This window comes from Danio rerio, chromosome 9, assembly GCF_052040795.2.
Source record: "Danio rerio strain M-AB ecotype USA chromosome 9, GRCz13ab, whole genome shotgun sequence".
Lineage (NCBI taxonomy): Eukaryota > Metazoa > Chordata > Actinopteri > Cypriniformes > Danionidae > Danio > Danio rerio.
The window spans coordinates 32,709,113-32,733,956 of NC_141029.1; the positions used below are offsets into that span (position 1 = coordinate 32,709,113).

General features: G+C 34.0%; 1 protein-coding gene across 15 annotated transcripts in view; it reads left to right on the plus strand.

The window, feature by feature from the left end:
* The window catches only part of dachd (dachshund d), a 245,459-nt gene that overhangs the window by 24,900 nt on the left and 195,715 nt on the right, over nucleotides 1–24,844 (plus strand). For 7 of the 15 annotated variants that reach the window (XM_087267117.1, XM_087267115.1, XM_087267126.1 and 4 more), the window contains exons 3-6: nucleotides 16,297–16,361; nucleotides 16,825–16,890; nucleotides 16,955–17,092; nucleotides 23,602–23,709. The gene's annotated coding sequence lies outside the window, so the exon portion shown is untranslated. The remainder of the gene's footprint in view (nucleotides 1–16,296; nucleotides 16,362–16,824; nucleotides 16,891–16,954; nucleotides 17,093–23,601; nucleotides 23,710–24,844) is intronic. The other 8 variants (XM_087267112.1, XM_087267122.1, XM_087267118.1 and 5 more) reach the window with 2 other exon arrangements.

Sequence of the window (24,844 nt, forward strand, 5' to 3'; positions counted from 1 at the left end):
TTCTCATGATGATTTATGATTCTGTGTTTAACTTGATTACTCCACTGCTGACTCTGAATACTATTTCAATTAGTACACTGAAGGTCACATCGCCAAATCCCTCCATAATCTATTCCTATTAACACTAATGCAGGGAGTATCCATATCTGTTCACCCTTGTTGATTCAAATCATCCCTGTTCCTAACAGGAGGCTTGTTTACCAGTTTACTGGTTTAGACATTTCCGGGATGGTAATTTTCAATCCTTAGCATATCATTAGCGCTCTCACTTTTGACACAGTGGCGAAAGGGACATCTCAATAGAGCCCATTCATCTTTCAATACTTTTCATTACGCTTCTTCTTTCAAGTTACTTGTTTAAATGAGCATTTTATACTCAGTAACTGGTCAGTTACCTTTTTTTACCATCACTTTTGTAATCAGATTTTTTTTTTCAGTGTATGACATTATAAAAATAGCAAATAATTTAAAGCAGAGACTTTATTTGTTATAGTTTTTTATTTTTATTTTATATATATATTTTTATATTTTTTTTAAATATCGACAAGATATGTACGCTCTAAGTTTCTTTTAGATTGACCTGCACTTTTCTTTTAATGGAAGTAGTTGAGAGAAACCTCAAATATACTGAGTAGTAAATATACTATTGTAACAGTGTTGTAATTGCCATCATTTCACTTCTGTTACTGTATCTGACTTTTTTCAGAGTATAACCAAAGTCGCTTTAAGGCAAGTCATTTCACTTGGTGGCCACTTTTGAAATGCCTCACAAGACAGTATGCTTGGTCATTCTTTCAGAATGAGGAAACATCAAATTCTCCAAAACTGTTTGCCAAGCTTACGTTTACATTACTGTACATATTTGGAATTACCAATAAAGATAAAAAAAAAAAAAAACGTTTGAATCAAACAAAATTTGCTGTTTTTTTTCCAGGTTGCCTAAGCTAATGTGCATGAACTCTAAAAGAACGAGATCACGACACAAACCTCATTTACGGCCATTTTACACCTGCTTATCCACTGGATAATGCTTTGTCAGATCGCACTGCTCCTCTGAAATAATGTACAACTTGATCTTGATGGTGAATCTCCTCCAGAAAGGAAAGTGACTTTTTGTTTACAAGTTTGAGTAGTTGTTGCTGTCATGTGATGTGCATTTGACACCTCGTATTCGTTTCATGTAAATTACAAGATCAGAAAACTTTGGTTTTCAATTGTAGTGGGTTTATTTTAAAGTAGAGCTTTGTGTGGATATTTTACTTATGTCTGTTAAACAAGTATTTGCTGAAATTCCATAAAAGCACACGTCTGGTCTGAGCTTTTCCCCAAGAAAAATCATCAGTCTATTGCAATCGAGGATTGGCTCCTGTACTAGTAAGCGGGACTTCATTCACCATATTGACGGTTATATTTTTCCCCATTTTAAACTATACGAGTTACATGTCGTATAGTATAACAAATGAAGAGTTCAGATGCAAGAACCAGAAGTGCCATCTAAATTTTTTTTTTCTTATTTTGAACTTTTTTTTTTGTTATTTCACTTTAAAGGCAATGCAAAGAACCTATTTTTTTCGTCAAAGTGGATTTACTTAAGGAGTTTGCAAAAAATACTAATTTTAGAGGAAAATTTCAGATGGCATTTAGAGGTTTTTGCATCTGAACTCTTCAAAAAAAATTTTTAAATTGCACTAGGGGAAAGTTGGACTTATAGTAAAAATGCAAAAACTGTGCTTGTTTCTATACATTAATAAAGTGAAAGTAGGAAAATAAATTTTTAAATACAATGTACATAAGCGTTTTTCCTATAGAAGAAAAATTTATTGAAACTGTTACATTTTTATTTAGCTTGTATTATGATCATTTTTATTTATTCATTCATGTACTGTATATAAAAGTGAAGCATTAAATACAAATTTCTGCTTTAAGTATCTCCAGCACTGTTTCTGTTAAGGAAACAATTGAGAAGTGTTGTTTCTAAGGAGTTTGTTTGAAACAAAGTTTTCCCCGCTGCAGTTCAGTGATCCCTAAGTCGCCCATCATGTTGAAAAGCCACTTTTTAGAAAGTAAGACGAAAGTGCTGACATTGACGCGGAATGACAGAGCCTCATCGAGGGATAGGTGAACCACTTTGGCAAAGTGACATCAATTTTCAAGATGATTTACTCTAACCATAACGCTCTTCTGGAGAAGGGGCAAAATTTCCAAAGTCTGATTTACCCCCACTGACAGTCACACAACTCCCGCAACAATGTTTCCAAGGCTGCTAGCGAATGACGAGTGGTCATGTCTGTAGAACCGGCCCCATTGCTTTGATTTATAGGCGGGGGATCCAATAAAAATGGCAATCAAATCAGCCCAGCCACTTTACAGGTAGTAGCCTGTCTGATTAAGTTGTCCAAGGCATGGCTAGGGTTCAGAATGATTATCCAGAGGAACCGAAAAACGGGTCCATTCCCACTGCCAACAAGGACACCATTCATCTCCCGCTGTGTTCTTACTCCTTCTGTGATACATATCCAAAATAAGCGCACATCTACCGCTCACGTCCCCTCGCTGAAGGTTATTTGTTGTCTGAAGGACTCCTCTTGTCAAGATATGATGAATACCATGTACACAGACAGGGGAGCATCAAAACCCGGATTAGCCGGAAAACTCACTGATCTGTGAATAACCTAAAAAAGAGGAGCCGAAGATTAGCGACGACGCTTTTAAGAATGATCCATCAAACTCAACTACCAGAGGAGTGCGAATGAATCATGCGCCTTGATTTTTGAACCCTCTCTTCTCAGCAACTCCAGCGCCGTAGTGCAGCGCGGAGTATCCGTCGGAGAGAATGTTATTAAATAAGCGCTATTAATTTCCACACAGATCATTTCTTATCTGGCCTTCGCAATGAATTATTCACACAATGATGTCACAGATTGCTGAATTAATCGCCAGTCTTTTATATTCAACCGTGTTGACCAGAAAGCCTAAAGCGATGTCAGTGATTTAACCTCTTGTGGAAAAAAAGAAAAAGAAAGAATGGTTAATGGAGAAAGGAAAATCCCTTAAGAGCGCGTGTGACTTATTTTCTCTCATTCGCAATACAATGGAAGTAATGGCTACGTGTTAACCTTCGGGAAAACGAAGGACAGTGGTATGAATAAAAGGGCATTTCCCAAACCGTTTGGGCTATTTTTTCCCCTCAGAAGTGTGCTAATGCTACACGTCCGTATGGCTTCCTGTGCTAATGCCTTTGCGGTATTCAGCGATCACATGGCTGAATTAACACCATTGTCTGAAGATTTGCATTGGGGAAACGCGAAGGTTAGAGCGCTGTTACAGCAGGCCTGCTTTCTTTTATCTCCAGTGGGACACAGGCAACAGGTAAAATAATCAATCTGAAATGTTTGTGCTGCTTAGAAGTAATGGCCGCATACTTTTAGCCTGTTTACCGTCTGTTGTAGGAAGCCCATTGCAGGAAGTGCATCGGATCAAAGTCCGGGCAGCTGGTTTAGCAGTTACTGTGTGTGATAAGTCAAATGAAATCACCCTCATTGTTACATTGGAGTGACTTGTCTCAGTGTCTGACAGGAAAAAAGCAGGAAGAGGAAAATGGAGCTGATAGTTGGAGTTGCCTGAGTAATAAAAAAAGGCCACGGGCAGCCCTCCAACTTCCAAACAGAACAATCGAGCACAGAAGCTTTTGTGATAGCAACACAATCACCCCCAAGAAATAATAGTCCTGTATGCAGAACAGACACAGGCAAATCTTTCTAGACATAAATCTAACCGGAGACCACAAACATGGCAATTATAACCATGCTTGGCTGTGATGTGTTTTTTTTATTCCTTGGCAGTAATATTTTTGTTTCCATAGAAGAAAAAAAAAGAAATCTGACAATTTCATATCTTGCTTTCTTAAAGTGATAGTTCACCCGAAAAATGAACATTTGCTATTGATTTACTCACACGTGGGCCATCCAAGATTGTAGGTGTTTTTTTTTCTTCAGTTGAACTTTAATGAATATTTTTAGCTAAAACCATGATGCTTGGCTTCTCATATAATGCAAGTCAACACCTAGTAGTTCAAATAAGATTACATATATATATATATATATATATATATATATATATATATATATATATATATATATATATATATATATATATATACATATATATATATATATATATATATATATATATATATACATATATATATATATATATATATATACATATATATATATACATACATATATATATATATATATATATATATATATATATATATATATATATATATATATATATATATATATATATATATATATATATATATATATATATATCCTATTTGATTGCAATTTTCATCATAATAAAAAATATATGTAAATTGGCCCAATGTTGCTTTAAACAATTTTCATCAAATTACAGAGGGGAAAAAAGTGAATGGTGAGGGTGAAAAAATAATATTCGGTTCTCTTTCTGTCCATTTTTTATTTTATTTTTTTGCCCTTTTAACATTTATCTATTTGTGTAGTTTGAAATATAAACGTTCTGATTGAAAGTGCAATGTCTTGAGGCATAATAAAACCTAAATAACCATCGTGCCCTTGCCATTTTTAAAGGGAACCTATTTTACCCTTTTTACAAGATGTAAGTGTCTCTAGATAATAGTGTCTCTAAAATGTGTCTGTAAAGTTTTATTTCAAAATACTCATCATATAATTTATAGCCTCCAGAATCTGTCCATTTTGCTGTCTTGACTACGGCTGTTTTTGTAGCCTGTGCCTTTAAATCTAAATGAGCTGCTTCTTCCTGCCTACCGCCCCCAAGTGCTTATCTGCTTCTCATGTGTTACGTTAGATAAACAGCTGTCAGTGATAAAGATAGACATGGATGAAGCAGAAATTCTGCTAATTAGTCAAACATACCAAGTAAGTTTTTTTTTTGTATTTGTGGCCTTTCTGAAATGAGTCTCACGCAAATGCCATTGCAGTTTACACACACACACGCACACACTCACGCATGCATGCACGCATATATATGTGTGTTTACAGACACCATGCGGCTGAGGTGATTGTAGCGGTATGGAATTACATAGCGATTTTACTGGGTTGTTGCTAGATCGGATACGGTTGTGGCTAGAAGTTTACGAGAATTATTTAGATTTTTTATTAACTTTCCGATTAATTGTATTTGATTAACTTCTACCGCCAGACCAACCATAAACCCAACCGTCACAATAACGTAAAGACAGTAGTTGTACTGAGTATTATTTATACTATCTAATAAATTACCCGATAAGTTGTATTATTTAACACTCACCCCCACCCCAACCCTAAACCCAACCGTCACAGAACTGTAAAAAGTATTGTTATACAGTGCCCTAAAATATGCTGCTATTCTGATGTGCAAATCGCACTTCCGGCCGGCTGCATATCCTATCTAGACTTGACAATTTTACAGACTTTATTACAAACAGGCTCTGTTTTAAAAACTTAGAAAACTTATAGAAATCACAGAGTTGGAACAGATATTTTAATCTCAGTTTTAAGAGTTCGCACTTAGCTGATAATTTATTATTAAGCGTGTTTGGCATGCTGTCCCGGGAGAGAGCCAAGAGCCTATAAGGTCCTCGAGCCCAGGGCTCCCTCCCATTGCAGGGCGAGAGGAAAATCTGAGCTCAGGTAGATCTCGAAAACTCCCCTGCTGTAGTAGCTAATGAATAGATGGGATTGCTCTTAAGATATAACTTTTTACTAGGAGCACGTCTATGATGCCGGTTTGGATTTAGTCAACTGACTTAAGTTGTATGTTTTTAGACGGTGGGAGGGAATCAGGGGGCCCTGGGGAAACCCACGTGAGCACGGGGAGAACATGTAAACATTTAAACTTGCTTTGAGGCGACAGTGCTAACCACTGGGCCACCGTGCCACCCATCTAAGAAAGGAGGAGGAACGGGTGGAAGGGGGGATTCTTTAAAACAAAGATGGCTGTGCTATGTAGCTTAGGGTATTTATGGTGACTAAGGAATCATCTGATTGGTAAATTATAAATTGGCTAATGCTTGACCAGCTGTGTTCAATCATAAGCATGTGCTCCTCTCGAAAAAAAAAAAAACACTTATTCGCAAAAAAAATTTCTGTGGACATGTGTTGACATGTTGTTATAGAAATATGGTGTTTGTTGATCAATTCCGCGGGAGGGTAAAAAACCGCACTCTTACATTACGTTGAGCTGGGCCTCAAAATCAGTGGGATCTGGGTCCTATTTTAACATCAGGAAATTAAAAAAAAGAGACTTGATGGGTTTATATCACTCCAATATGACAGTTCTGTCCAAACAGCTTACAAAACATGATTTTCATCATACCCTTTAAAGTAAATATGTCAATTTGACCTCACTTTATTTTTTGGTGCAATTCCTACTAGAAATAAACCATCAACTACGATTATATCCTCAGTAAACTCTCAAATTGCAGCTTATCAACAGATATTAATTTAGTTAGGTTTTGGTGTTTGGTAGGACAATAATATCAAAAACAGCCAATATCTTAATAGGCAGGCACTTGTTCATAGTGAGAATTGATATGTAAACTAAATAAGTATCACCGACAATTCTTATAGCATTCATGAAACAGGAAATGACTATTCATTGATTTCTGTTTCCAGAAAGATCAATTTTATTCTTCTTTTGTTTTCTAAGTACAATGCTGCAAAGCTTCTTGCAGCTGGATGTATCCTGTACACCAAAGAAGAAAAGAGGCTATTAATCAAATGGTGTTGGTGCAAGCACATTGTGTTGTCCCGCACAATAGAGACAGTCCAAAGTGCTCTTGTTACGCTGCCAGTCGCACATATTTTGTAGCAAAAAAAGTAAATTGTTGGACATATGGATGGGAGTCTGGCTGAAACAAATACACCACTGATAGAAATATTTTAACATGTGACGTGCTTCCTCAAAGCCACCGCTATATTTTCTTTTCTTATGACTTATTTCAGAGATTTAATAGCGTAAAAATGTTCACTATGCATATTGCAACATTGCTTTTGCCATTATAAATCTAAGAGTCACACTCAAAGTGTTGCTTACATCAATTTACAGAATATAGCACACGTCCCTGTTTATTTCTGCTGCATATTTATTCTTCGATTCCTTCCCATCACTTATTTTTCACTGCCAAAGAAGCATCAGAGTGACTATGGATGTCCTTTTCCAGTGACAGCCACTGAAAGTGATACCTCAGGCTTTATCTTGCATCTGCCTGTTTAAGATTCATAGAAAAGGCTATCTGCCCTAATCAATATCTTCTTGAAATTTAAGTTGCATAATGCATCGCCTTCGCTGGCATGATTTAAAACATCAGCACAAAGTATTCTTAATTTTATTGCCCGCTGTAAATTAAAATTAATGATGCTGACATCCACAATTAACAATGAAAAATGCAGATTCCTATAATTACTTTAGCCATAATATTGTTTTTCAACAAAGACTCAAGGTGCCGCAGACCAGCTCCTCAACGTTCAGCAGAACACAAAGAGACAGCTTCATTACATTTTATTTGCCATAGGAAACAAAAAGAAAAAAAAAAGCTTTTTATTTGCTATAGAAAAAAAAAAAAAAGAAAAGCTAACAAAAATCCGCAGCTCATTTGGGATTCTCTCGCCATGCATAATTAAGCAAATTTGATTGGAATTAAGCATGACTTCTTTGGTTGAGTTTTAATGAATGCAAATCAGGCATCTACATCCCTAAGATTAATTTCAGCCAATTAAAAAACAAAGCTTATTGGAAAGTGTAAAAGTGTTCAAAGCCGGGTAGCAAAGCATTTTCCTCTGCTCGTCTCATCCTCATAACTTACACTCAGGAGATTTTTCCTCTCTCAACTTTGATCATTAGCGTGGAGTTGCGAGCGAGCCCTCTGAATTCAAATAGTGAGGAAAAACGCAACAGTCTTAACCGCAAAGTCACTTCTGCACAACTCTTTGCAACTCTGTGCTGTGTCACACACACTCTGATACATCCATTAGCCGCCTGTGAGGATTAGTACTTCTGTACTTGAGAGAAGTATGAAAGTAGTTCATATAACAATAATACACATTAGCTGGGAAGTTATTGCTTAATAAACCCACTTAAGATAACACAAGATCATCCTGTTGAGGTTTATTTCCTTTATTTTGCTTAAGATCTGTCATTTTCATATACATTACATGACTAATTGACAATTGAATTACTGGGTGTATAATATTTTATTAGCGCTGTTGCTTCACAGCAAGAAGGTCGCTAGTTCAAACCCTGGCTGGATCAGTTGACATTTCTGTGTGAAGTTTTCATGCTCCGGTTTCCCCCACTGTCCAAAGACATGTAGGTGAATTGGGTAAGCTAAACTGTGTGTATGTCCTGGTCCGCCAGATTGGGGGTTGAGCGTTGGGCTAAGGATCCACCATAATAAAACTAGATGTGACAAAACACCAATATGGTGCGGCTAAATATCAACTTCGGTATAAAAATTGTGTTTTTTATGTAATAGTAAAGAAACAATATATAATTATTTGTGTGATGTAAGATTTCAGATAATATGTATATATTTAGGAATGTATTATACAATTTTATGTAATGTAATGTGTATTTATATAGTCCATTTATTGTGTATGGCTATACACCAAAGCGCTTTACAATCATGAGGGGGGTCTCTCCACACCACCACCAGTGTGCAGCATCCACAGGACGACACCAGTGCGCTCATCACATACCAGCTATTGGTGGAGTGGAGAGACAGTGATAGAGCCAATTTGGTACATTGGGATGATTGGGAGGCCGTCATCATAAGGGCCGATTGAGGGACTTTGGCCTGGACACCGGGGTTACACCCCTACTCTTTTACAAGAAGTGCCATGGGATTTTTAATGACCACAGATAGTGAGGACCTCTGTTTAACGTCTTATCCGAAAGACGGCGCCCACTGACAGGACTCACATAGGACTGCAGGACTTGCTATCAGACCACAAGTTGAGCACCCCCTGTGGGCCTCACCAACTCCACTTCCATTCATATTAAATAATTTAGAATATATAAATTATCTACAAATAATCATGTACATAAAATGATAGATTATCTTTACTTTTACCTCAGTATTTTACCTCAGCACAGATATATACATATTCAAAAATCAAATAATAGTTATCTGACAAGCAAAATTAAAGTAGATGCATTGCCTTGTTTTATAATAAAAAATTAAATAAATAAGTGACTAAAAGCGATGCCAAAAACATTGTAAATTTAAAAAACGCATGAAAAAAGCCGCTGATGTGGTTAAAAAACAAAGAAACAAAAAAACGTATTTTGCTTTTTAATGTTTGTTTGTTGACCATTGGGATATATTTACTCTTTTATATGCATTAAAAGCTCCTAATTTAGTGTTTTTTTTTTCTGAAAACAAGACTTAAATGGCACCTATGATGAAAATCATCTTTTGTAAGCTGTTTGAAGGTATGTGTGTAGGTATAGTGTGTCCACCGTCATATTGGAGTGATATAAAGGCAAGAAGTCTCTTTTTAAAAATTTCCTGAAGTTAAATTAGATCCAAGTTATTATTATCCAAATTATTATTTTGAGGCGCACCGCAACAAGACGTAGGAGTGCAGTTTCTCCATCCACAGAATTGATTGACATGTCTTCGTAGTAACGTGTATAATAACATCAACACAGGACATGCGCAAAGCAACTGGGGTTAAAAGATCTGTTCAGCTATCATCAATCATCAAATTTGACCAAGAACGAGTTTTACAAGTTTAAAGCGTTTTTAAAACAGTGCATGTTTGTAATGAATTACAGTGATTTTACCGTCTTTATCACCACAGCTGCATGTCTGTACAATTTTAGAAGAAGACGCTTCAATCCTGGTTTGTGGGTGTTAAATCAGGTTTATTTTGTACAATAACATAACTTATACCCATACTGCAGTGTATGTTAACCTGTATCCTGTCACATTTGTGTGCAAAAACAGTGCAAAGTTAAGCGCGTGTGCTGTGTGCTCACAAACATTACATAAAATCTGCTTCCTTCATGTCAGTCACTGTGCTGTTTATCTGGCGCAGCTGAGGCAGAGATTGAGGCATACTCTCACTGGCACATGGGAACGGTGGGCAGGGAGAACTAGCATTAAAGGCACAGGCCACAAAGTCAGCTAGTATTTAGAGCAGAAAATTCTAATGTTCTGACAGATATAATAAATAATCTGGTGGGTGTTCTGGAGACACAAAAGACTTATCTTAAGTCTTGAAAAAAGGGTAAAATATGTGCCATTTAATAATTAAAGTTCATAATTAAATGTATCATCTTCTTGGACGATCTTAAACTGGAAAATGAGAAGAATACAAACAAATTAATAGGCTTTTCAGCAGCGTATAAATAATTTGTTCAAATGTATTTTGTGTTTCAACAATAAGCCCCTGTTGCTTAATTTTCCAAATAATACTAACTTGCATAACTCCAGAACAGCGCATAACTGAGGCACTGTTTTGGGAATACAGTAAGTGGGTGATATTGGCCATCCTTTGAGCACAATGTGTATTTGCAGTACATTGCAGGGTTTGAATCGAGTTGTTTCTTCTCAAACCACTCTTGATTTTGGACCCTTCTCGTATCTCTCTATTTATACTGCTTTAACTTCAGAAATGCACTTAACTCTTGGCAGTGTGTCTCCTATAACCATTTTCTGCTCGAGCGTTTGTTTCACTGCCTGCTTTCTGCCAAAGCAGTTTCACGTTCCTGTTTTCTCCCCTGGGTGACTCTTTTGAAGCACTTAATCTTTTAAAATTTTTACACACCTGCTAATGTTTCCCTATTTCCCATGTAGCCACTTAATAATTGAGGAAGCAAAAAGGATCTTTCGCTCTGCAAGAAAATTCTGGTAAAAACTGATTATTTTGCACAGGCAGAAGTAAATGCTAATGATTTAAGGCAAGCAGGCACCTTCGACACTCAGGGCTGCGAAATGCTAATCCTCATCTTCCCCCTCCCCAGCATGCTGTTCGACGAGAGTGTGTACATTGATTTGATCTCTCACATCAAAAGACAAACACTGATGCGAGTCAGCACTTCCTCTGTCAATGTCATTCCTTGATGTGATTCTTTCCACGCACATCTTTGTGGAGCCCAAAGATCGAGCTTTAAGCAATCACAACTATTGGCATTTTTTAAGTCTAGAACCACCAGTGGTCGATGAATACCTTAAATGCTAACGGGTAAAATATATGAATCCAAATGACTACTGATTGATACAGCCAAAAATGATATATGTCACTGCAAAGTAATGTCTAGAATCATGAAAAAAAATTAAATTAAATTTTAGCCTGAGTACTTAATGAAATTCGTAACTTTTTTTTTGTACAGTATTATTTGTACAATCTAGTAGTGTAATGGATCACAAATCTCGCGGTTCGGATCACACTACTGTTTTGAGTTACCGATCGGACCATTTTTTGGATCAGCAAAAAGGGAGGAGACAAACATCATTTTCAACCTGTTGAAAAACATAATTTAGAACCTGTTGTTTTAATAAAAATAAAAATCAAGAAAGAACCAGATGAAATAAAGGAAAATATTCAATTTGAAAAATGATCTTTGCTACTGTTGCTGATAATGCTAAATATAGAAATCCAACATCTTGTACAACATAACATATTTATTTTCAATGAATGATTTAACGACACACACATAAAACTTTGTTTCATTATAGGTGGATCATTTTTGAAAACTTATTCAGTGACACAGTTTTGATGGTTGTTTGTCGCCACCCATTGGTTAAACAATGTAATTGCTACAACATTCACCTGCATCAAGTTTCATTAAGCTGTGATTTTAATCTTTACCATAAACATCAGTGTTTATATCTGAACTATAAACTGTTCTCCCAGTACTTCTGTGTTATTTAATTGTTTCTAACTAACTAAAAAAGTGTAAAAACAAATCTTTCCTGATCAAACGCAGATTTGAATGCAGGGGTTTGAAGGATTAATAAACAAATGCAAATAATTTAGCATTCTTGTTGCAAGAGTTTGAATTGAGATAATGATCTTTTATTGTTTAAATTGTCCAGCTTTACAATGAATGCATTAATGCAGGCTAAACAACTTGTGTGTCCCACCACAACTTTTTCCCTCATCATTATATTTTATGAGGAAGCCAAATTGCTTTCATACACATGATTTGAATGACACGGGAGGCAATCGCTCTGCAATTATTAGTTCAGAAAGTTATTAATCCGCGGGTCATGTGAGTTCCGAACTGTGGGTTGTGATCCGTACGAATCACGGATCAACCCTGGTCCGCTACAATCCCATTTGTAGCAATTGCCTACCATTTACACCTATGAGGGGTAGATTGCCTATTAAAATTACGGTAACGCTTTATAATAACTACACATTATAAATAATTTATTAAGCATTAGCAAATAGTGAATTCATTATCCGTTAAGCATTAACTCTACATTAATAAACGTTAGTAAGCAGTTTATAACTGCAGCCACAAATGCTGTATTCTTGACTTATAAGCACCTATATAATGTGCTTAATAATTGTATTTTCATACTTAGTAAATTATTAATTTTTCATTACTAAATTAAGTATCGCATTATTTACAAACCAGTTGTATTTAAGAGTAGTTGAGGGTTTTTAGGATCATTCAGAAAGAGTTAGTAAATGATTCTTAAACTATTGAAATCAGCGTTTATGTCTTATTATTCAGGCATATACTAATAGTCAACTAATGTGTTAATAAATGCTTTATTAACTCAACTTCATGCAGTTTTGTGACCTAATCTAAAGTGAGGACTATTCATGCTTTATAAATTCCTTATAAATGACAAATAAAGGCTCAGAATCAAATGAACTATAATATTTGCAATCTTTTCTAAAATGTAAAATTACTGTAAAGTTTAAACATTGCTGAATAACAGGAGTGTCAAAATACAACAAAACTGGATAAAACAACAATATAATAATTAAACAACGTAATAAAATGTAATGTTTAAACTCTACAGTGATTTTATTTTAGATCAGGTTGCAAAGATTTATTTTTCATTTAAAGTACAGTTTCATTTGTGTATCTTTAATTGAATAGGAGTGAATAATGTCTTTTTTTCTGTTTAGAATTTAACTGAGCCTTTTTTGTCATTTATAAAGGATTTTTAAAGCATAAATAGTCCTCACTTTAGATTAGGTCACAAAACTAGATGAAGTTGAGTTAATAAAGCATTTATTAACATACATAGTAACCGTTAAGATATGCCTGAATAATAAGACATATAAACGTTAATTTCAATAGTTAATTAATCATTTACTAACTCATTCTGAATGATCCTAAAAACCCTCAACTACTCTTAAATACAACTGGTTTGTAAATAATGTGATACTTAATTTAGTAATGAAAAATTAATCATTTACTAAGTATGAAAAAAAAATTATTAAGCACATTTTAATTGTGGTTATAAGTCAAGAATAAAGCATTTAGAGCTGCAGTTATAAACTGTTTACTAACGTTTATTAATGTAGAGTTAATGCTTAACGGATAATGAATTCACTATTTGCTAATGCTTAATAAATGATTTATAGTGTGTAGTTATTATAAAGTGTTACCGTAATTACTTATCAGTATAAAATCATATGAATTCATAGAGTTTTTTATATATATATATATATATATATATATATATATATATATATATATATATATATATATATATATATATATATATATTCATAGTTTTTTATCTTTTTTATATATATAGCCTTCTGATTGTGAATGCAGTTGTACTATCTGTCAAATTATTACTTGTTAGTCATTTATTTCGGCAGGATGGTGGCTCAGTGGTTAGCACAGTCGCCTCACATCAAGAAAGTCACTGGTTTGAGTCCCAGCTGGGCCAGTTGGCATTTCTGTGTGGGGTTTGCATGTTCTCCCCGTGTTCTCGTAGGTTTCCTCCGGGTGCTCTGGTTTCCCTCACAGTCTAAAGACATGCGTTATTGGTGAATTGGATAAACTAAATTGGCCGTAGTGTATGAGTGTGTTTGTGAATGAGTGTGAATGGGTGTTTCTTAATACTGGGTTGCGGCTGGAAGGGCATCCGCTGCGTAAAAAACGCATATGCTGGAATAGTTGGCAGTTCATTCCACTGTGGCGACCTCTGAAATAGAGACTAAGCCAGAGGAAAATGAATGAATAGTCATTTATTTTACAAAATTAGCGGCTTTTAAACATCATTATGGAATTGGTTTGAATTTCTGGTTAGTAAAAAATAACATTAGTGTTCCATTCGGGATGACACTAAACTCAAACATGGCGCATAAGTGTACAAGTATAAGTGCACAGTGTTGTCATTTGGAATGCAACTGGAAGTGTCTGAAAGACTTTAATATTTTATTGAAAATTTGTTTTGTATGAAAAAAAAATGGTTCTAGTGTTGAAAGAAGAATCATGATTGTAAGGAAGGGGGAAGAACGGACCTGTCTGTGAGGATGGAGATGCTCTATGTTAGTACCGCGCTAATCCCATTGTCTTTACCTGTTATATGTTTCATTAACATTGTCTTTCAGGATCAGCCTCCAGCAGTGCGGGGGAATAAGTTTGAATATGCACAGAAATCAAAAAGAATTCAGTGGCAGGGTTCAAAGCAGCCCACGAAAGGCCTTTATGTGGGCCTTAATCATGCTAAAACACAGGCTGGTATGCCGAGTGCGTCGCGCTCCCCTTGCTTTGCCGTGTGACAGCGAGAATTAATATTTGCCCTCTGATGCATTTTTTTTGAAGGAATAAAGAAAGTAAAGAGAAGCATTATCTATTCAAGTAGCGCAGGGAATAGCGTTTGCCGGGCTCCCTCTGTTCGAGCTGCTGCGTCTCATTTTGTCTAGAGAAGATCAGAGAGCTGAAGACTCGCCGCTGTCGAGCGCCGAGTGGGAAATGAGACTGAACTTGGAGTTTCAGGGTCCTAGGGGAGAGTTTTGTTGGGGTAACCAGACTTTTGAGCGTATTTGCATCACACAACTGGTTAAATCTACTGCAGAATGATACGCGAGCGTGGTAATAATGCAACTGTGAAGATGGTTTCACTTACTGGTACATACGTTTGGCTGCTCTTTATTGAGTCTTTACAAAAATAATAAATATTAAAGCATTAATGCCTTAAAGCGGCTAGATGCAGAGCGGTGATGGATTGGAAAGTGAATGAAAATAGAACTAAGAATAGAGATGCTGCTTAGATAACTTCATTTTAATACATCTTAATGGGGTGTTTAGGTGTCAAATCCTGGTGATTTTCAAGTAACAACCTTTTTTTTAGATTGTATGTGTATAGTTTCGCTGTTTTTACAGGCATGGTGAAATTGATGTCTTTTTTTTCTGAATTACTGTACTGTATATAGAATTCAGAATGTCAGATTGATCCTACTAAATCAATTAATTCTAAATGATTCCCTCTCATATGAAGTCATGTAAGGTCTGCTAGATTCTAGTGAATTGGCTTAATTCTAAATATATTTACAGTAATTTGTATATTATTGTATTTCAACTAATACTGATCCTAAATTATTCTCTCATGTAAATTCTGGAAAGCCTTTGTCGAGTCCAAGTCAAGACCAAGTCCTTAACTAGTTGAGTCAAGTCCGAGTCCAAAAGGGGTCGAGTCGGACTTGAGACCGAGTCCTTAACATCTGAGTCGAGTTTGGCTGAGTCCAGAAAGTCATGAAACTTATTCATTTATTCATTTTCTTTCGGCTTAGTCCTTTATTTATCAGGGATTGCCACAGCAGAATGAACCACCAACTAGTCCAGCATGTGTTTTATGCTTCTAGCGATAACTCAGTTCTAGGAAACACCCATACACACTCAATCACACACACATTCATACACTACGGCCAATTTTGTTTACCCAATTCACCTGTACCGCATGTCTTTGGACTGTGGGGGAAACCAGAGCACCCAGAGAAAACCCACGCCAACACGGGGAAACACGCAAGCTCCACAGAGAAACATTCCTGGCCCAGCTGGGACTCGAACCAATGACCTTTTTGCTGTGAGGCAACAGTTCTAAGCACTTAGCCATGGCGCCTCCTAAGTCATAAATTTAAAAAAAATAAATAAATAAAAAATAAATAAATAATAATAATAAATCAAATAAAATTTCAGTTAACAATTGTTTAAACTGTTAAATTAATATTTTAAACTCTCACAGTCAGAGAGTTCATTAAATTATTGTTATAATTTCATGCTGTTGTTTATTAATTTTGAATCTCTTTATTTGTGTTATAGATGATGTGGACTCGACTATACTTGTGATATTTTCCAAGTCCAAAACGTCCAAGTCTGAGTCAAGTGTGAGTACAAATTCAGTCTGTGAAGTCTTTGACAATCAAAATTGGACTTGAGTCCAAGTTCGAGTACCCCAACACTACTATTGATTCTATTGAATCAGTTAATTCTAAATGACTGTTCATTTTATAAAGGTTTAGAAAAACAGCTTTATTCTGTTTTACCATGTATGATTCTCTTTTATATAAAGTTTTGGGAAGCTTGATTCATTCTGTTAAATGAGGTCATCCTAAATGACTCTTCAGTGTGTCATGATTTGAGAAGTTTGATCCTTGTGAATCACATCATCATAGAAGATTCTCTCTCATGAATTTTGGGAAAGTCTGATTCACTATTGGATCAAGTCACCTTAAACTATTCTCTTTTTCCAAAAATGAATATAAAGGTTGGGAATATAAAAAGTAAACCAGCAACCAAAGTAAATAATAATAGATCAGCAAACACTCACTCATTATCTTTATTTATTAGGGCTCGCTGCAGTGGAATGAACCACCCATTATCTTGCACAGTGGTGGCCCTTTCATCCACAACCAGGTACTGGAAAACACACATACACTTTCTCATTCACACACACATTCATTCACTATGGCTATTTTAGTTTACCAGATTGTCTTTGGACTTGTGGGGAAAACTGGAGCACCCAGAGGAAACCCATGTGAACACAGGGAGAACATGCAAACTCAGAAATGTCTGCTGGCCCAGCCGGTACTTGAACCATTGACCTTCTTGCTGTGAGGTAACAGTACTAACCACTAAGCGCTGTATTGTGGAACAATATTTGTTTTTCTTGACAATTGTGTCTGACTAGTTGGGACAACATTTTGCAATTCTGATGACCTTATGTGGGTATAATAGATTTTCAAATATTTGACATTTCTTTGTATTGTGACCCACATGATTACAATAATGTTTTTTTTTCCATGTATAAGTAAAAAAGTCACTTGGTTAATTTCGAAGTAGCTTTTCAACAAATACAGCAGATGTGGTGTAAAATTGGCAAATTTTGACAGAAATATATTTTAGAAAAAAAATGCTAAATTGATTTACTGCATATTTTCAACAGTAATTTACTGTTTTGTTTTTTTTAAAAACAGTTTAACTATAGTTTGCAAAACATGGTGGGGGGGGGGGCTATAAAATGATAATATGCATTATTGTTTTGGGTGTTGGGTGTGCCTTTCTATCAATTTGTTTCTTATTTTTCTTTGTTTTAATCCACAATGCATGCTTTTCCCTTAACGCCTCAGGCTTGGTATCCTATTAGACAAAGCGTCATTGCCAGGCCTTATGTTTCACTTTATGCACCACAGACTGCACATTCAAGTCCAGCAGAGCAAACCACGGCCTTTGAAAACACTTGAGCCACGTCAATATAAACCCACACTGCTCATACATTCGTAACACTACAGTCGCAGATCAACTGCTGCAAAATGCTCTTTCCCTTTTATTCCTGCGCATAATGACATAACAGATGTTTATTATTCAGTGGCCGAAATCAGTGAAAGGCTATTGAGACGGTTGTGTTTAAGGCCTCAGTAAAAGTGGAATAATTTGCAAAGTCTTTGAGAATCAACACAATCAGCAGCGGCTTTAATAGCGTTTTAATTAATCTTCCTGAAATTGCGTGCGAGCGTTTAAAAGGAGATCTTCTGGGTGTTATATTGTGTGCGTGAGAGATGCATCTCTGTGATGGCAAACCCAGGGGACACACAGGAGGACAATGCTGGCTCTCTGGAGGATTGGATGTTGCCGAACTGAATGTGAATGCAAAAGAAAACTCGGCAGCAGTGGGGAATAGGGCACAACATAGATTTGTGCACAGAGAGGAAAAAAACAGCACAGAATATGTCCACATTCTTGCTTAAACCTTAAATAGGTTACCTATTCATTATGCTTGAGCAATCTGCTTACTAGATAAATGCTTGTTGCAACTTATTTTAACACATATTTTTACAAAATTGTACAATTTCATTTTTTCCCTCAGTTTTGTAAATATAAAAAAGTCAAATAAACAATTTCTCATTTTACAATTTGATATAAAATTTAGATAATTTTACAGCTTAAACAATGACATATTTAGGGAATAAAATATTTCATAATTTAGATTATTTATTTATTTAGCACATTTTTTTACTATATAGGATCTACTGTATACATCTGATTGATATAGAGATTGATTGCTCAAATATTATTAGTAAATAAGTACTCATTATGCTTGAGCAATTTGCTTACTAGATGCAACTTAAAAACATATCCCTTCCCCCTCCCCCCACAAACAATCTCACAATTTATAATTGGATATTTGTTTTAGACATTTTACAGCTTATACAATTATGTCTTTAGGTACTCTATGATGTATTTTGTATTTTTTAATCCATTTAAAATGTTTTAAAAGATTAGTTTTTTAACACATTTTATTTTGGCATATAAATATTATTTTTTTGCTAAATTGTTGTAAACTATTTAAATGGGCTGAATTTAAACAAACAAAATCAATTTAGTAATCTTAAATTTCTTCAAAAATCTTTAAATTCAGCCCAAATAAATTGTTTGCAACCACTTACCTGAAATATGTAGTTAATCAAATGTATATTTTTTTCAGTGTAGGAGAGGATCTACTGTATACATCTGATTGATACAGAGATTGATTGCTTAAATATTATTAGTAAATATGTTATGTACTCATTATGCTTGAGTGATCTGCTTACTAGATGCAACTTATTTAAAAACATATTTTTCCGAAACTGCAATTTCATTTCCCTCCCCAGTTTTCAATATATCAAAAAGCTTCATTTTAATTAAAGTCATATAATCAATTTCACATTTTATGATTGAATATTAATTTTAGATCATTTTACAGCTTATACTATTATGTCTTTAGGTACGCTATGAAATATATTGTGTTTTTTAATGTATTTAAAATGTTTTCATGATTTAATTTTTTTTATTTGTTTAGCACATTTTATTTTACAATATACACTAAAACAATCGTTGCACAATTGTTAAACAAATGAAATTTAGCAATGTTAAACTAAATTTGTTTGTTTAAATTCAGCCCATATAAATCGCTTGCAGCTACTTTAAATGTAGTAAATCCAATGAAATTTGTATTTTAGTGTAGGAGACGATCTACTGTATATCTGTATAGAGAAATGATCGATATAGAGATTTATTTCTCAAACATTTCTACTTATTGTAAATATAGTATAATTTCCCATGTGTAGCATTTTAATATCTGTATTCATCCACTGTAAAACCCAATAAGTTATGGTAACTCAAACCATTCAAGTAAATCGACTGCAACAAACCATTTAAGTTTAAAAATTAATCCTAATGAGTACTGTGAACTTAATCTATTTAAGTACACAAAGCAATTTGAGTCACACTTTACAATAAGGTTCATTAGTTAATCTTAATATACTAACATGAACAAATAATGAACAATATATTTACTACTGTATTTGTTCATGTTAGTTAACGTTAGTTAATGAAAATTGTTAGTTTGTTAACTCATGGTGCATTAACTAATGTTAACAAGCATGGACTTCGATGTTAATAATGCATTAGTAAATGTTCAATTATGATTAATAAATGCTTTACATGTGTTGTTCATGATTAGTTCATGTTAGTAAATGCATTAACTAATAAACCTTATTATAAAGTGTTACCGCAATTTGAGTTCTGTAAAACCCAATTAGTTAAGGCAACTTAAACCGTTTTAGGAAACCGATTGCAGCAAACCATTTGAGTAAAAAACGAATCTATATGAGTACTGTGAACTTACTCCTTTTAAGTTGAAGTAATGAGGTAAAAAATTAACTCATTATCTTTAACACTGAGTTCAAAACTCTTTTCAAATGAGAATTAACTGTCAGTAAATTTTGAGTTAACTACACTCATTTCATTTGATAAAGTTGATGGTTTTACAGTCCAATGCTTCAACAATGAACAAAACAGCATGTATTTTGAAGAAGTTAAAGTGATATTTCGCTCAAAACTTAAAAATTCTGTTTTCATTTACTCTCCTTCCACTTGTTCCAAACCTGTTTTTTTTCTTCTGTTGAACACAAAAGAAGATATCTTGAAAAAGTCCTTTAAAAAGCTTTATTCAAAAACCTTCTTTAGTATTCAAGAGATAAGATAATTCTAACTGTGTGTGGAAGGTAAAGACAAAATCACCTACAGATTATAAATGTTACTGTAAAAACAACTGAATTTATTTAAGATCGTTATGTGATAGCCTTTTCTGTATTTTAATAATGCGATTTGATTAAGTTTACTGTATTATTTTTTATTTATTCTTTTAAAATTGGGCACATTCCATTACTTTATACAGTAAAATCCATTTTTATGACTGCATTCGGCAATTCAGATTACAGATTATAAAACATCACAGAGACCTAGAAATGCTATTCAGTTGTTTTTTTTTTGTTTTTTTTTTACATCCACCACAAAGAGAAAAGTTACCGGAATGTTTTTTTTATTAGACAAAAAAAGTGCTTTTCTTGTGTGCACTAAACAAAAGCAGATCCATGCAACGTGAGCGTCCACCATGCGCTCCGGCTACACCCCGTCCATTTGCTGCTCGCCTGCTTTTCCTGTTTGGTCTGCTCTCTTTGGTTTGTCCCTTATCTTTCCATCAGTCATTCCTCCGGCTTGATACGGCCCTTTGGCTGTGGCTAGTGTTGTTTGGCACCCTCTCTTTTCTCCCGTCTCTCTCTCTCTCTCTGTGAAAGGCACTTTGTCCTCCTGTGCTGAAGTTTAGAAGCGAGGGAGAAATGTCTTGGCAACACTTGCTGGTTTTGCTGGCGTTACACCTGGACCTGTCCAAGACTTCATCTTCAGGGAGATTAGCTCCTGCACCACTGGACAGATAAAACCATCTTAGTTTATTATGTACTAAACGATAGAATAGATGATAGGATGGCGGTAATTATTATTCTCTACCATTTAAAAAAATCTAATATTTATTTGCATTAGAAAACAACAATATAAATAAAAACACAAAAATGTTGCATTAAAAAACTATTTTGTTGTTGCTGAGGTGGGATGTGGGTATGGTTAGGGACTGTTTGGATAAATAAAACAATGAAATAAGTAATAAATACTATTTATTTTTGAATGCAAATTCATTTACAGAATGTAATTGCAGGTTTAATTCTATGCATATTTTGCATCTGTGTATCGCTACTAAATTTCACAATTATATGGAATATTTTTACTTATATACTATATAACACAATTACTTTATATATATATTTATTATTTTTTATTATTATTTATTTTTTTATTTTTACTATATATAAAGTTGAAGTCGGAATTATTAACCCCCCCCCCCACCCCCCCCCCCCCCCCCTGTTTATTTTTTTTTTACCAATTTCTGTTTAACGGAGAGAAGATTTTTCCAACACATTTCTAATCATAATAGTTTTAATAACTAATTTCTAATAACTGATTTATTTTATCTTTGCCATGATGACCGTAAATAATATTTGACTAGATATTTTTCAAGACACTTCTATACAGCTTAAAGTGACATTTAAAGGCTTAACTAGGTTAATTAGGTTAACTGAGCAGGTTAGGGTAATTATGCAAGTTATTGTACAACAATGGTTTGTTCTGTAGAGTATCGAAAAAATACATAGAGGCTAACAATTTTCACCTTAAAAGGGTTTTCAAAAATTAAAAACTGTTTTTATTCTAGCAGCTAAAACAAATAAGACTTTCTCTAGAACTATTCAAAAGGGGGCTAATAATTGCGACTTTATATTAGTTGACAAAAATAAATGTTAATATTATTATAATATAAAAATTATATAAAAATTTACATGTAAAAATATAGAAACAAAAATATCTAATTTATATTACTATAGAGTTGCAGAAGTTGAATAAAAACATAAAATTAATTTTTCTTTTGGGTACTTCAATAAATATTAATGCAAAATAATAATAGAAGTAAAATTCATTCATGTACATTCATACATTCGTTGATAATAACAAATATGTATTTTGAAACCGAGAATCCAAAAAACTAAATATAAAAATATATAAAATAAAAAATATAAATTATAAAAATATATCAAATAAATGTACAAAAATAAAATATGTTATTAAGAAATTGCTAGTACATTTTACCAACAATTCCAATGAAATAATAATATTGACATTAATTATGAAAATGAATAATACAAAATACAAAAAAACAACAATAATTTAGATATAATTTTGTGAAAATCTTTGTTTATTATTTTTATGAACTTTAAACATTACAGAATACATACAGTATTTAAAAAAAGCATGAACTACTGGAAATATAACACATAAACTGTGTCTGCGGGGTCTTAAAGTCTTAAAATGTCTTAAATTTCCAAAACATAATGTCTTAAATTTACTGAAATTGAGTTGTAGGTCTTAGATAATTAACAGGTCTTAATTTTCGTCTATGTAAAGTTACCCAGTCATACCAACCACTCAACAAATAATCTAATCTAAATAAAACTTTTGCTAATAGTTAAATATTTAACTCTATTTACCAATATTGTGTAATTATCTTTCTTACAATAACTTTTGTTTGCATACATTTAGTTTATTATAGTTTTGCAAAGATTTTAACTAGATTTAGCTTGTTTTGACATTTAAAATATGTGGTTAAGATATTACTAAATTAAAATTGTTTCAATGAGGCAACTTAAAATCATTTTTATTGGCCCAACCATGCAACTAGAAAAAAATCCTTAGCTTTTAGCCCTGCGTAAGTCTGGAATTTTCTTCATAATGGTCTTAAAAAGTCTGTAAAACCTGATAAAGGAATAAATTAGGCTTCTATTTTTATTTGAAGAGTTCAAATGCAAAAACCTGTAAATGCTGTTGGAAATGTTCACCTAAAATGAGCATTTTTTAATCAGCCTTCTATGTTTATGTTCAGTTATTTCACTTGAAAGGCAATAAGAACTTGTTCGTCACTATAAAAGTTAAATTACTGAGCCTACACATGGGAGTCAGAGAAAAATGCTAATTTTAGAAGAAAATATCAAGTGAATTTCAGAGATTTTTACATCTAAACTCTTCATTTGTTTTATTTTTATTGTCCTGTACTTTGCATGTACTCTACTGTTTTGTATCACAATCTGCCTAGTATTTTTACACCATATTTATTTAACCTTTAATTAATTCACAGTGATTTATAGCTTTTTAATATGTTTTTTTTTTTCTTATTCAAGATCCTCTGTTTTTCTTCCCTTCAAGGAGTTTCCAGCAGGAAGTCAAAAGTGTATCTGTCTTTTCCATCTTCAGTCCCTGTAGAGGTCACTGTTGCTTGGCACAGCTGAAAAACAACCGAGGCTCAAACGGAAGGTAATTAGATCTAACATTATCTGATATTCACACATGCCGTTACACTTCCACAAAATGATGTCAGATGCAAAAATAACTATATCCCCATATGCAGTAGTCAAGAAACAACTAGTGTACAGTTTTATATGCCTCGAGGAACGTCCCGAATCATCCAGACACGTGTGAGGAGATATTTTATAGTTATGCCATCAGTTTATTTTTGCAAGAGCTCTGTGATGGTAATTGAATTCCTTGATATTTGTGTTTGGGGAAATGATTACAGGCTGTAATTAAGGGTGGGGTTTTGTTATGGAGCTCTGAAATGAGAGGTATTAATTTACTCTGTACTCCACATTTGTTTGTGCTCTTTAATTCTGAAATCCACACACACTCACTCGCATGTCGGAATCAACTCTAAATCATATTTATCGCTGGCAACACACGTCCAGATGGCAGACTCTTAACTGAGCTTGGATTAATGGGAGGACGGGCGAGAACTGCATCAAACTCCTCTTAAGGACCTTTGAAGAACAACATTGCTAATCGCTCATAAGGACGCTGTACAGCATGTTTGTTGGGTAGAAATAAACAAATTATGCTTTGTTTGGAAATACATTGCCAGCTTCTGCGTTTCTAGATGTCAGTAGACCAGCATGTATATGTGTATGTGTGTGTGTGTGTGTGTGTCTGGAGAAATGCAGATGGCCTGGTCCACATAAGCCCTTAGTTAGGATTCTGTTTAAGTGTTAAAATCAATTCCAAGCAAATAACGTGGAAACCTTTGTGTAAGCACTTTTTACACTCTTAATTCTCCCTTGTTAAATTAGCCCCGGTGTCGGAATGATGGGACAACAGATGAGGAAGGAACCTGAACGTGCTGGAGCATCACAAGATTTACAATTTACTACACAAAGTGGTTTTATCTTTAAAAAAATCAATTTAGTTACATACATAATTTATTATATAAAGCATTTTTGTATTTACATTTATATATATTTATAACCCCTCCTGAATTATTAGTCCCCCTGTTTATTTTTTCCCCAATTTTTGTTTAATGGAGAGAAGATTTTTTTCAACACATTTCTAAACATAATAGTTTTAATAACTTACTTATATCAAGTGGTTTGTTTTATCTTTGCAATGATGACAGCACATA